General features: G+C 35.1%; 1 protein-coding gene across 1 annotated transcript in view; it reads left to right on the forward strand.

The window, feature by feature from the left end:
* LOC143256054 (NACHT domain- and WD repeat-containing protein 1-like) overlaps nt 1-13,221 on the forward strand; it is a 189,344-nt gene that overhangs the window by 29,660 nt on the left and 146,463 nt on the right. Inside the window, exon 2 of the mRNA XM_076512703.1 lies at nt 6,187-6,512. The gene's annotated coding sequence lies outside the window, so the exon portion shown is untranslated. The remainder of the gene's footprint in view (nt 1-6,186; nt 6,513-13,221) is intronic.

A 13,221-nucleotide genomic window follows, 5' to 3' on the forward strand; every position in this document is an offset into this window, starting at 1 on the left:
AACACGAAGACCGATTTTTCACTCCAACAATGGAATTTTGATTAAATTTGGTGAACATAAGAAGAAGAATTGTCCATATCCGTTCTTAACGACGGACATAAAAACAAATGTTCATATTTTTTGAAACCCTAACATGATTAACATTGCGTGTTGATCTATTGAGTGTTTGTTTGTTTTAGAATTTTGCTCAAAGATACTCGAGGGCTACTACCTCCGCTAGCTGTCTCTCATTTTGCAAGGTAGACTTGAGGAAAGGCAGCTAATCATCACCACCCACCGCCAATTCTTGGGCTGCTCTTTTCCAACGAAAAGTAGAATTGACCGTCACGTTATAACGTCCCCATGAATGAAAGAGCGAACATTTTTGTTGTAACGGGGATTCGAACCCGCGATCCTCAGATTACGAGTCCAGTGCCTTAACCACCTGGCCATGCCGGGCCTTCTACTGAGTGCTTTTCTAGTCTTCAAATTTAATCACACTGTAGTGGTGGTTTTTAGAATGTGCAACTTAATGTCGTCTTTGTAAATTATAATCTGTTTTTACCAACAGCAAGTGAAATTCAAGTGTATTCAAAAGTGCACTTTGAGGAGGGCAGCATACAAAAAAGAAATATTCAATGCTTCAAACATTCTTCAATTATAGATATATATATATATTTATCTCTGTAAGATATTCATCAATTCGAAATAAAGCATTAGGTGTTTTCTGAACTTTCTTACCCAAAACGTCCTTCGAAGAAAGAAATCCTAATGTCGTCCTTTGCCTTTTTTAACTCTACAAAAATTGCTACTCTTTATTTAAATTTGTTTAATAAGAAATCTTTGAACATACAAATACTTTGTATCTTCCATATTTGTTCAGGAAAAATCACGTTAGATCATTTTTGTTTCTTGGAACTTGGATACTCAAGCAGAGAGAATATTGTTTAAAACATCTTCAACAATGCTTTTAAAAGATCTAGTACATGGTTCTTTAAATTAATATGGTGTCGCTCAGTAACCGAATGAAAAGTATTATCAGAAAGCTGTTGTTCCAGTCCTCTGTCTTTACTACTTACCTATGGGAAGAATTGAAGAGATAGAGTTTATGAGTTTTAGTAAAAGCTGTAAAACTGCAATGTTTCCACGCGGGAACGTCGTCCGTGAAAACGGCGTCTTAAAATAATTTTTTTTTACATTAAGCACACGTGTATCTGAACTAAAGTAAAGTCAATATTTTTTACTCAAGTTTCCATTAAGCAAACCACCATGAGTCATTCAAACTTACCCGTTGCTTATAGAACAAACGAAATTACCTTATACTTTTTTATTTAAAAACTATAGAGATGAAATATCTTGGTGGAACACAAACTTATAGAAAGAACAAGCTAAAATTATATATCCAGTTGAAATAATCAAAATCGCTTCATGAGTTTCAGTTTACAAAAGATATATAAATGTATTTTACCTAACTCTGATTTGTATTATGAAAACGTTTCGTAACTCAAAGTCTATTATTAGTATTTTTAGTGTCTTCAGGCAAATTTTGTTCTTGAAAATGTAAATATGCTCCTAAGTTACTTTTTCCGCAGTTATTTAATTAAATGTAAAAATTATTGACAAAAGTATTCAAGAAATAGAAAATTATTTTTGTTTTCGCTTCTCTACCCTCTGGTCAACAGTGACCCAAAGGTAAACCTGAAGGCTTACAACGCTAAAAATCGGGTTTTCGTTTGTATGTGGCTTTGTGTTTAACAACAGAAGAACTAATAAACTTCTTTAGATAAATATTCGATTTCTATTTAACGTATACATAATCCTGTAAAACGAAATATATAATGATAAGGGCGTATTGATACATCAGTTGAGCCGACTTTGTCTTAGCACAGAGCCACACAATAGACTAGCTTTGCTCTGTCCACCATTACAAATTTAATCTCAAGTTTTAAAACCGTAGCCTTACTGTTGACCTATTGATTATAAGTTCAGCATCTTCGCTGTTATTCTCTAATTCCAGTAATATCTTATGAGCTTCAGCCAGTTTATGACGTTTATGTAATTTCAAATCGAATTCATGAAGCCAATATTAAAGAAAGGTGAAAACACAACTGTACAAGTTATAAAACATATCAAAATTATCACGCTTTTGAAGCAAACAATTGGTGTTTATGTGTCTTGAAATTAAATTTACATTTCACTCTTTAAACATCAATGCTTATCGTTGTACATTTTTATCCTCTTCGACAAATTAATGTCGTTTCATTGTCAGATACACTGCTGGCCAAAATCTTAAGACCAATGAACATAAAGAAAAATTATTCATTTTGCGTTGTTAGACTCAACCACTTATTTGAGTAGAGCTTCGAAAGATGAAAATAAGAAAAGGGAAAATAAAAAAAAAACTATTTTAGTATTTAATAGGGAAAATGTGAATACCATGAAATTAGCCTATATACCAGCTGGTCAAAAGTTTAAGACCATACTGAAACGAAGCGTTAGTCGGTAAACACGTAACGAAATTTAGTTATTTGTGCTCAAGCATTAGCGTTTTCAACATCTCCCACTGACACTGACACCTCCTGTGTTACATTGGGTAAAAACATGGCAAAGACTAAAAAGTTGACAGAGTTTAAACGTGGCGAAATTGTCGTGCTGCAAAAGCAAGGTCTCTCTCAACGTGCCATTGCTGGTGAGATTGGGCGTAGTAAAACTGCTGTTGCAAATTTCTTAAAAGACCCTGAGGGATACGGAACGAGAATTGTAAGTGGTCGGCCCAAGAAATTTTCGCTGTCGTTGAGCAGGAGGATTCGATGAGTTGTCCGGCAAGACACCAGCAGATCGTCGAACCAGATTAATGCCCTTATGGACACAGAATGCTACTCAAGAAAAATAAGACGCGGCATCTACGAAAGACTTTAAAAACAATAAACGTCTTCAAAGGCAACACCTCCCTCCACACTACGAAACAACTTGGTTAAACTTTGCTGAGAAGCACCAAAATGTGACGTAGAAAAGTGGAAGAAGGTTTTGTTTTCTGATGAGAAAAAAAATTAAACTGGATGGTCCAGATGCCTTCCAACGTTACTGGCACGATAATGATATCCCATCGGAGACATTTTCTACACGACACAGTGGAGGAGGTTCCATCATGATCTGGGGTGCTTTCTCCTTCCATGGAACAATGGAGCTTCAAGTTATACAGGGGCGTCAAGCAGCAGCTGGCTACATTGGCATGTTGAAGGAATCATCCTTATTGACTGAAGGCCCTCGCTTGTGTGGAAATGATTGGATCTTTCAGTAGAACAACGCTGCAATCTACAATGCCCGCAGAACAAAGGACTTTTTCATGGTGAATAACGTGATTCTTTTGGACTATCCAGCATATTCGCCTGAACTGAGCCCCATTGAAAATGTTTGGGGGTGTATGGTAAAGAGATGTCTGTAGAAATGGACGTCAGTTCCAAACAGCGCATGATCTTCGTAAAGCCATCTTCACCCCTTGGAATAACATTCCAGTCAGCTTTCTACAAATGCTTGTATCGACCATGCCAAAGTGAATATATGAAGTTATTCGCAATATCAGCCGTGCAGCTCACTACTGAGACATCTTGTTCGGTATTTCCTACCCTGTTTAAGACTTCTTTTTGGTATGGTCTTAAACTTTTGACCAGATAGTATTTAGGCTAATTTCGTAGTGTTCATATTTTCCCTATTAAATGCTTAAAATTTTTTTTAAATTTTCCCTTTTCTTATTTTCATCTTTCAAAGCTCTACCCAAATAAGTGGTTGAGTCTAACAACGCAAAATGAATATTTTTTTCTTTCTGTTCATTGGCCTTAAGATTTTGGCCAGCAGTGTATATTAAACGAATGTTATATTTTTTATTGTTATGGCAATGATAAGCTTATGGTGGTAACAGTTCATGATACAAATAAACCAATCACTGACTTAACACCTGCTTATAACAACTTGTTGGAAACAACGTATACGTTCACTTAATATGTATTGTAAAATTAATTAAAATGTTAACTCCTGATTTATTAATAAATCATACAACAACTTTCTGCCCGGCATCGCCAGGTGGTTGTTTTTGTTTTTTTGTTTGTTTCTGAATTTCGCACAAAGCTACTCGAGGGCTATCTGTGCTAGCCGTCCCTAATTTAGCAGTGTAAGACTAGAGGGAAGGCAGCTAGTCATCACCACCCACCGCCAACTCTTGGGCTACTCTTTTAGCAACGAATAGTGGGATTGACCGTAACATTATAACGCCCCCACGGCTGGGAGGGCGAGCATGTTTGGCGCGACGCGGGCGCGAACCCGCGACCCTCGGATTACGAGTCGCAAGCCTTACGCGCTAGGCCATGCCAGGCCCCGCCAAGTGGTTAAGGCACTCGATTCGTAATCTGAGGGTTGCGGGTTCGAATCCCCGTCACAAATATGTGGCCAAATATGTTCGCTCTTTCAGCCGTGGGGGCGTTATAAAATTACGGTCAATCCCACTATTCGTTGGTTAAAGAGTAGTCCAAGAGTTGGCAGTGGGTGGTGATGAGTAGTTGCTTTCCCTCTAGTCTTACACTACTAAATTATGTATGCCTAGCGCAGATATCCCTCATGTAGCTTTACGACAAATTCAAAACAAACCAAACCAGAAAATTTCAGGGTACGTCTGATTGATATATGTAACCGGAGATAGTTATTAGCCAATGGTTTTAAAGGTCAGTGTATTAAAATAAACATTCGACATTGTAATATAATATACAACTAAATACATGCTATAAAAAACATTATGATACCAAATTTAGAGTTCTATATTTAAGAAACGGCCTTTTTTAAATATATAATTTTCTCCACACGTGGATTTTCTCGTCATCACGAAATTTAGAGTTCGTAATTTTTCCCCTTGCTAGTACAGTGGTATGTCTACGGATTTACAACACTAAAATTAGGGGTTCGATACCTCTCGTAAGCTCAGCAGATAGCCAGATATGGCTTTGCTATAAGAAAACACAACACACACAACTCGTAATTTTTATATAATGCTGTCTTCTTTGTATTTGGTGCGTCACACTAAGATTACTGATATATACGTTTTTTGTTTCAATATAAGTCTAGAATATAAATTAATCACTAGCAGTGTCCACGTTTTTAAATAGCTTGGATATTTAATAATACAGTTTTATTGCTTTATAAATATATATTTGTATAATCTGTTAACATATAGGTGATCTGTATAACTCGTATGACCCGTAGATTTGATACTTCTGTGAGTTTCTACGGCCTGTCATTACCTGATTAAGGATTTTGACTCGTAACCTTAAGTGTCGCATACGTATTTTAATATTGTCACCGAACATGCTTGTTTCTCTCAACAATAGGGTCGTAATGATGTTTCACTCAATCCCATTTTCATTGGTAAAAGAGTAGCCCAAAAGTTGACAGTAGATGGCGTTGACTAGCTCTCTTCTATGTACATCTAAATCAGAGGTGGCAAGCATAGCATGTAAATAAACTATGAATATATACATTCTAAAGTATGGAGATTTATAAATGTAGAGACTTGTATAGGAGCCTGTGGATGTAAAGAGTGAATATACTTTATAAAGATTATACAACTGCAATGAATATACGAATTTATATAGCCTTCATAGATATGGGTATTCCATAGGCTCCGTGAATATAAAGATTTGTATGTACTCTATTCATATACAGATGGTATAGCAAACGTAGCATAGAGATTGTAAAACCTATATAGATGTAAACGTTTGTACAGCTTTTGTGGGTGAAGAAATGTGTGTAGCCTCTTTGGATATTGAGATAATCTTTGTAATATTCTTATAGTTACAGAGATTTTTTACAGCGTCTTTAAATGTAAGAATTGCTAGGACATCTCTATACGTATGTATATATATTTATGGGAATTTGTATATTTCATAATTATTTTAATAACTTTCAGTCTTTAGGGGTAAATGAGGGCATTTTTCTACTAATTGTGAGTATGGAAAATTCTTTAACGTATTTGTAAAGATACATCTGGATATTTGTACAGACTATATAACACATCAATAAGCTTGTTATCAGCCAGGTTACAGAACTCACTTTCTGTATGTCTAATTGCACTACAGTGTATTTTACACAAAGTTAAACCACTTTATGTCTCAGTAGTTTCCTAAAAGTTCTCATCTTTTCTCTATCTCTCTTTTTTTTAAGAGTTTCGATAAACACCATCTATTGATCCACGATGCAGAAGATGATGGTTTCTTTTCCGTACTTCGTTCACCCCGGCTCATAACTGCACCAATGCCGGAGCTCAGGTTGCCCTATAACGTCATTCCTGTCTTTCTAACCAGGTAATCGAAATTCACGCGCAGGCAAGCTACGCTGGGAGATCGGCGCCCGAGCAGCAAACGACAAGTAAACCCGGTTACAGCCACACAACAAACAGCCACTTGGATTGTAACTACTGTTTCACTGAAGTCACCAACTACCTGGATAGAAGAAGCAAATTAGGAAAGCATTTCTCCCTCATCAGGACGGTAAGATTAGAAAGAACCATTTTTACAGTGTTTAACTTAAGAGTGTGCGATTGATGCTTTGATTAATGCACAGATGCGATTTAGAATATTCTGGTTTTGTACTTTCACTTTTCTTCGTAACCTATTTACCATACGTATTATTAGTTGTTATGTAACACAGTAAAGTGTTTATTGCTTATTTAACGTACTTCACCTCTTGGATTAAGGAATACCAATCCGTTGTGTCTGTACCAGTTTAGAAAATGCTTAGCGTTAGTTGTGTCAACAGAGAGTCTGCTGGTTCTTGGAAAGGGTTCTGTGAGAAGCCATCGCAAAATGATTGAGGCTTGTTGTTGCTCACGTCAAATAAAAAAATATTGAAATACAAACCAGTATTAATCGAGAACAAAACAAAAACACCAATTGATTAGAATTGTTCTTGAGCTAGCATTGAAAAATAATTAATTCACTTTTATATAATATCTATGAACTCTTATATTTTAAACTATTATAAGCTATATTTTAGACTTACATCTTTGTGTTGGATTACAGCATTGATTATATCCTGTGTTGTTTTATATCAATATTAATTTTGCATTTGTTACCACCACCACCGCCTTCAGAGGCTCGGCAATATATTTGCAAGCTTACGACGCTAAAAAATCAGATTTCGGTCTATGGTGGGCAGAGAACAGATAGCCCATTGTATTGCTTTGTACTTGACAGCAATAACGAACCAGTCCTTTCTTGGTCTACGTAAATCAAGTAAATATTGAATACAATAGATTCTCTAATATAACCAAATACAAGACCACTTGTAGCTGCTGTTTCCAATCTCTATAGGCAGTTGTAAAATAGTTTAACTGTTTGTTTGTTTTTTTTAATTTCGCGCAAAGCTACTCGAGGGCTATCTGCGCTAGCCGTCCCTAATTTTGCAGTGTAAGACTAGAGGGAAGGTGGTTAGTCATCACCACCCACTGCCAACTCTTGGGCTACTCATTTACCAACGATTAGTGGATTGAGCGTCACATTATAACGCCCTCACAGCTGAAAGAGTCAGCATGTTTGATGTAAAGGGGAATCAAACCCGCAACCCTCTGATTAGTCGAGTGCCTTAACCACCTGGCCATGCCGAGCCTCATTTTACCTGTATGTAGAATCATTGCAACAAATTATTTGATTTTTTGGTTATAAACAGGAAATATTTTTATCATTTGATTTATTTTCTCTTTTAAAATCTAATATGCATGTATAGTTTTCCTTTTACTCAAACCTGCCCGAATAAACAATACAAACTTATAAAATTATAATTCTATTCATTACTAGATGGAGTATCTGTTTCTTGGACGAAAGCTACGTAAATTCATGATTATTGAAAGGTTGTTTTAGGACAAAAAAAGTTGCTTCCATGTAATTGTAAAAACACCAATAAAAAAATGTAAAACCGAAAAGTTTTATTATCTTCTCCATAAACCCAATAAACCTCCATATTAAGTTTGGTGAAGATCTATATAAGACAGGTGAGGTTAAAAAAACAAAACCTTATATAATCCGCAAAATGCGAAACTGAAGAGTTTTATGTATCTTTGTATGAGTCTAATAAACCCTCATAATAATTTTAGTGAAAGTCATTCCACACCCTATGAAGTAGTTACACGGACAAACAACAGACATTACTGTTATATTTATACAGATAGAGAGGTAACTTTATAGGAACAAATATAATCTGCTGCAAGAGAAGCAAGTTGTAACGCAACTGGTGACACACTTACCGCTTCTACAATTTGTTGAATGATGAATTTCCAACTGTTCGATAGCGCAATGTTCCCCCAGCAAACCTAGTGTCTGGAATATTATGTTTCAGTACTTTCTGAAAAAGGATAACTGTAAAGTCAGAGGGTTAAGCGACGTAAGGTCAAGAGATACGACATCTTGAAGACAAGAACCGTCAATATTTTCCATTGATTCGGAAAATCCATAGTAAAGAGTTTTAAGAGAACAATTGGCTCAAAAAACCGTATCCTAAGCCAATACAGAAAAACCTCCCTCCTCCGCAAGAGTTATAAAATACAATCCTTTATCTTAAAAAAAAAAAAGCCATTGTAATGAAGCTGACCATATCTCATAGCACCATTAAGAAGAAGGCTCACAATTTTCTAATCATACCTTGATATCAAGATTTGCTATAAAAGCGAAAATAGTTGGGAAACCCGGAATGGAAATAAATCTCATTCGACCACATGTTGAATCAGAAGCAGAATCCCATGCACAATGGAGTATCTATGAAAAGTTTATTTGAGGCAAAATTGAGTAATCACAACCAATAGACTGAGCACAATTGACAATGAAGGATGGCCCGACATGGTCAGGTGGGTTAAGGCGTTCGACTCCTAATCTGAGAGTCGCGGGTTCGAATCCCGGTCCCATCAAACATGCTCGTTCTTTCAGCTGTGGGGACATTATAATGTGACGGTCAATTCCACTATTCGTTGGTAAAAGAGTAGCCCAAGAGTTGGCGGTAGATGGTGATGACAAGCTGCCTTCCCTCTAGTCTGACACTGCTAAATTAGGGACGGCTAGCACAGATAGCCCTCAAGTAGCTTTGTGTAAAATTCCAAATCAAATAAACAAACAGACAATGAAGGAACTAGTTCCAAGAACAACGCAAAACCTGAATTATCTTACTAGGTGCCATTAACTTAATCTTGCGAATAGTTGAGCATTTATAATAACCTCTCCTGACATAGTATTTTTACGCATACATTAAAATATTGGATGTGAAAACAATGCACCATTACTTTGTTGTCTATGTATTATGACCTCAAAAGTTTCATTATATGTAACTTATCTAACGTTTGTATGTCATGTACCTATTTAGCAAATGCTAATCAAGTATCATTTTAAAATCATAATGGAGTAAAATTGTAAACTAAACTGACTTTTCGCGCTTTTTCAATTCAAATGTTATATATTTTCCCATAAAAGCTCATTGCTGAATGTGACCGAGGTCGGTCTATTAGACCGATACCGTTTTGGAAAAATAATATTGATTATAATTCCGAATTTACAAAGTTTAGATTCACGAAGATTTGCAAATTTTTATTCAATAGTACAAGTCTGCTATACACAAAAACGCACATTTGTTACTAAAAATTTTGTACTAAGATATATCTGAAATGATAAAGTCACTCTGACTCAGACTTTAACAAATCTGAGTGCAAAGTGATACTCATATGAATATTAATATTTTTCTCAATTGCACAGTTTACAACTTACATTTACATAACCTCTCTTAACTCCTAAACATATGTCTAAAGTTTATATCAGTATTCCTGTATATTATATTTGGTATTTTCTTTACTCTAACATGAACTGTTACTAAACGTTCATAACTTTGACATCAAATTCATAATACCATGTTAAATGCCACTTTGTAAAGGTCGAGGCATACACTTTCACACCCACTCGTGCAAATTGGGTTAACGACATTTTTAATATGTGAATCATCTAAATTTTCTGAGTTTAGAAAATCACTCATGATGAAAATATTAACATTATGAATAAATGCGACTTCGAACAGTAATGTGTTTGATAATTATTTGATTATTTTACGAAGTATGATTCATAATCATGTGAGAACTTCTTGTTGATGGAGTTTTACTAACTGTCCATTCAATAAACTGTTGCTCACAATGTTGAGCTAACAGTTTTCATTGTTTATTTGTAAACTCACGAAGAATTGCCATGGAGTTCATGAAAGTAATAAATTACAAATATTGCAATAACATTTAATATGTCAGGTTAATTAAATTATATTTTGATAGCTTTATATAAACTCCACAGCATTTTCATGCAACTAACGGAATCTTGTAGACTGAGACTTTTAGTAAATATAACTTATTAAATAAAAATTCAAAAATGTACTATGGAAAAAACAAAAATAATCTAAAACAAATAAAAAAGATTTCACGTACTTTGTAAACCTGATTTTCTCTTCCTGTCAGTGTTTCAAATTGTCTACAATCACACATATTTTTGTTTTATTCTCTCAAAAGAAGAAACCTATGAAATTATGGGAGAACATTTCCTTATTTATATTATTAGTAATTTTCTTAATAGTATTTTTTATCATTCTCAAATTGTAACGCAGCTTTCCAGTTGGCTTGCAATTAATATTTTCCTCTCTTTTTTCCATTTCAATTATATAATTCTCTGCCTATTGCAACCTGTCCAACTCAGCTGTTAGTTGGCAAACGATATGTGTTCCTAATCCAAGTGGTCTTCTTTTCCTTCCTATTCAATAGACTGGATTTAAACTTTCCACAAAAATGAAAAATAAAATAAAAGAATGTTGAGTTACATGAATACGTCATGTATTAGTCTGTCACACGCTGCCATGCTAAATAGATTTCCAGCAATTCGATTTCTACCAGCATAGAAAGAGGTTTATTACTCAATATCGGTTTTTATCTCTCTTTTAATTATTGAGTTTGCGATCAAAGTTTGTTTGCTTGTTGAATATAGCACGAATCTTCTCGAGGGTTATCTGTATTATCCGTCTCTAAATTTCAAGTGATAAACTGAAAGAAAGACAGCTAGTCAATACTACCCACCGCCAACTCTTGGGCTACTAATAGTTGGTTCTGCCGTCACTTTCTAATATCTCCAAAACTGTACGGACAAGTACGTTCAATAATAGGGTTCGATCCCGCGACTAGCACATAATAAGTCGAGAGCCCCACCTAGTGGGATTAAAATCTTCTATCTCTTTCTAGTAGAGAATAAGTGTACATTTATTTATGTAAACCGTTAAACATGTAGCTGGAAGAACCGTTTCTCGAATAACTAATGGTGTTATCTAATACGGCCTTGACACCAGAGTTATTTGGTATCAATGGCTGCATGTACCGTATCATATATTGTTAGACGTCTGGCTCCCTACTCCTAGCATATAGAGTGCGCTTCTTTAAGAGGCTTAAAGTACATTATAGCATAACCATCATGATCAAACGAAAAAACTTGTGTTATTTTGGTAGTAATAATTGCAAGTTTACTAACTTGGACGTATAATAACCATGTTTGTATCATTTTATAGAGATTTTGTACAAAATGGTATATTAAAGTAAACGTTGCTGTATTATTCGCTTACAAATTGACATGGAATTGTTAGATACAAAATATATTTGTCTATGTGTATCACGATATTACTTATGCGCGATGTCTTTAGAAATTTTAATAATGAATGTTTTGTAGACGCTTTTATAATTATCGATTATTCTGTAATAGAGAAAATATTTGATTAACAAAACATAAGGCATTTGTATGAGGAATATGTGAATGTTCGTTTGTTAGGAGCAACAGTGAACGAAATAATATTAATGATGGGTTGTTACAATTTGCAAGTTATATTTACATGGCCTTTCTTACCTCCTAATGCGTTTTCTTCCTTTTTTATATCTGATATTTTCTCTATTCTAACATAAACTGTTACAAAGTCATTGCTATAAAATGTTTTAAACTTTTGTCAAAAAAAATTGTGTTTGATGTAGTGTTCATCTATATATACATTTATTTATACATTTTGTATGGTGGTTTTGCATAACACTATGTAACAAAAGTGTTATTTTTCTTGTTCCTGGGCAGAAAGTGTTATTTCCCAATTGCTTATGCCTAAAGTAAATGGAAAAACCTATTTGTCTCTTCAAACTTTACTTTTGTGACCTGGGAGCGTATAAAAAAACATGATGGGGGACGATATTTTGGGGCTGATACGTGAAAGTGATTTACATCACAGTCGGAAATCTCGAAAAACTACTCACTCCTAAACATTTTTGTATAACTTTAGTATAAATTCATGTAAATCTTCATTCATATGTTGTTTTATTCAGACCTTATATGAACGAAAATTTACAAGTTTGCCCTTTTTTACATAGAAAATAGGTTAATTTCTAAATTTCTTTATCCAGGTCTGTGATCAGGAAAGTTTGAAGGGAATAATGGCCATTTTCTGTACTTTTACAACATAAGCAATTAAGAAACAACATACTATCCAGGAACAAAATTTGTGTTGCATAGTGTAATCAAATAGCTCTGTTGCGAAAAGATTCTTTACAACATTCTGTTTTGCTCTTAGTAGTGAGTCCAGACGCATTGCAAGAGGACGCCACGTTTGTCATATTTCCAATTTTTGCCGCAAGAAAACGTGTCGTCAGGGGCGCATTGCTAGGCCGCCATGACAAGCAGCCATTATTTCACAATTCAATTGTTTTTTGTTTGTTTCTGAATTTCGCGCAAAGCTACATAAGGACTATCTGCGCTAGCCGACCCTAATTTAGCAGTGTAAGACAAGAGAGAAGGCAGCTAGTCATCGCCACCCACCACCAACTCTTGAACTACTCTTTTACCAAAGAATAGTGGGATTGACCGTCACTTATAACGTTTCCCGGCTGAAAAGATGGAGCATGTTTGGTATGACGAGGATTCGAACCCGCGATCCTCGGATTACGAGTCAAGTGCCTTAACCACCTGACCATGTCGGGCCTCCGTAATTCAATAAAGTTATGAAGGGTTGAAAGTATAGTTTGATATCAGACAGTCGGCTACAATGAATGATTACATAATTGTACCACAAAGTAAAGAATGTGTTTCTAGGCTGCCATTACAGACAGCCATGACTCATACAATACGTGTCTCTTCATGTCAATAATTAACCATTAATTAATTAAATCAT

This window comes from Tachypleus tridentatus, chromosome 7 (genome assembly GCF_004210375.1).
Source record: "Tachypleus tridentatus isolate NWPU-2018 chromosome 7, ASM421037v1, whole genome shotgun sequence".
Classification (NCBI taxonomy): domain Eukaryota; kingdom Metazoa; phylum Arthropoda; class Merostomata; order Xiphosura; family Limulidae; genus Tachypleus; species Tachypleus tridentatus.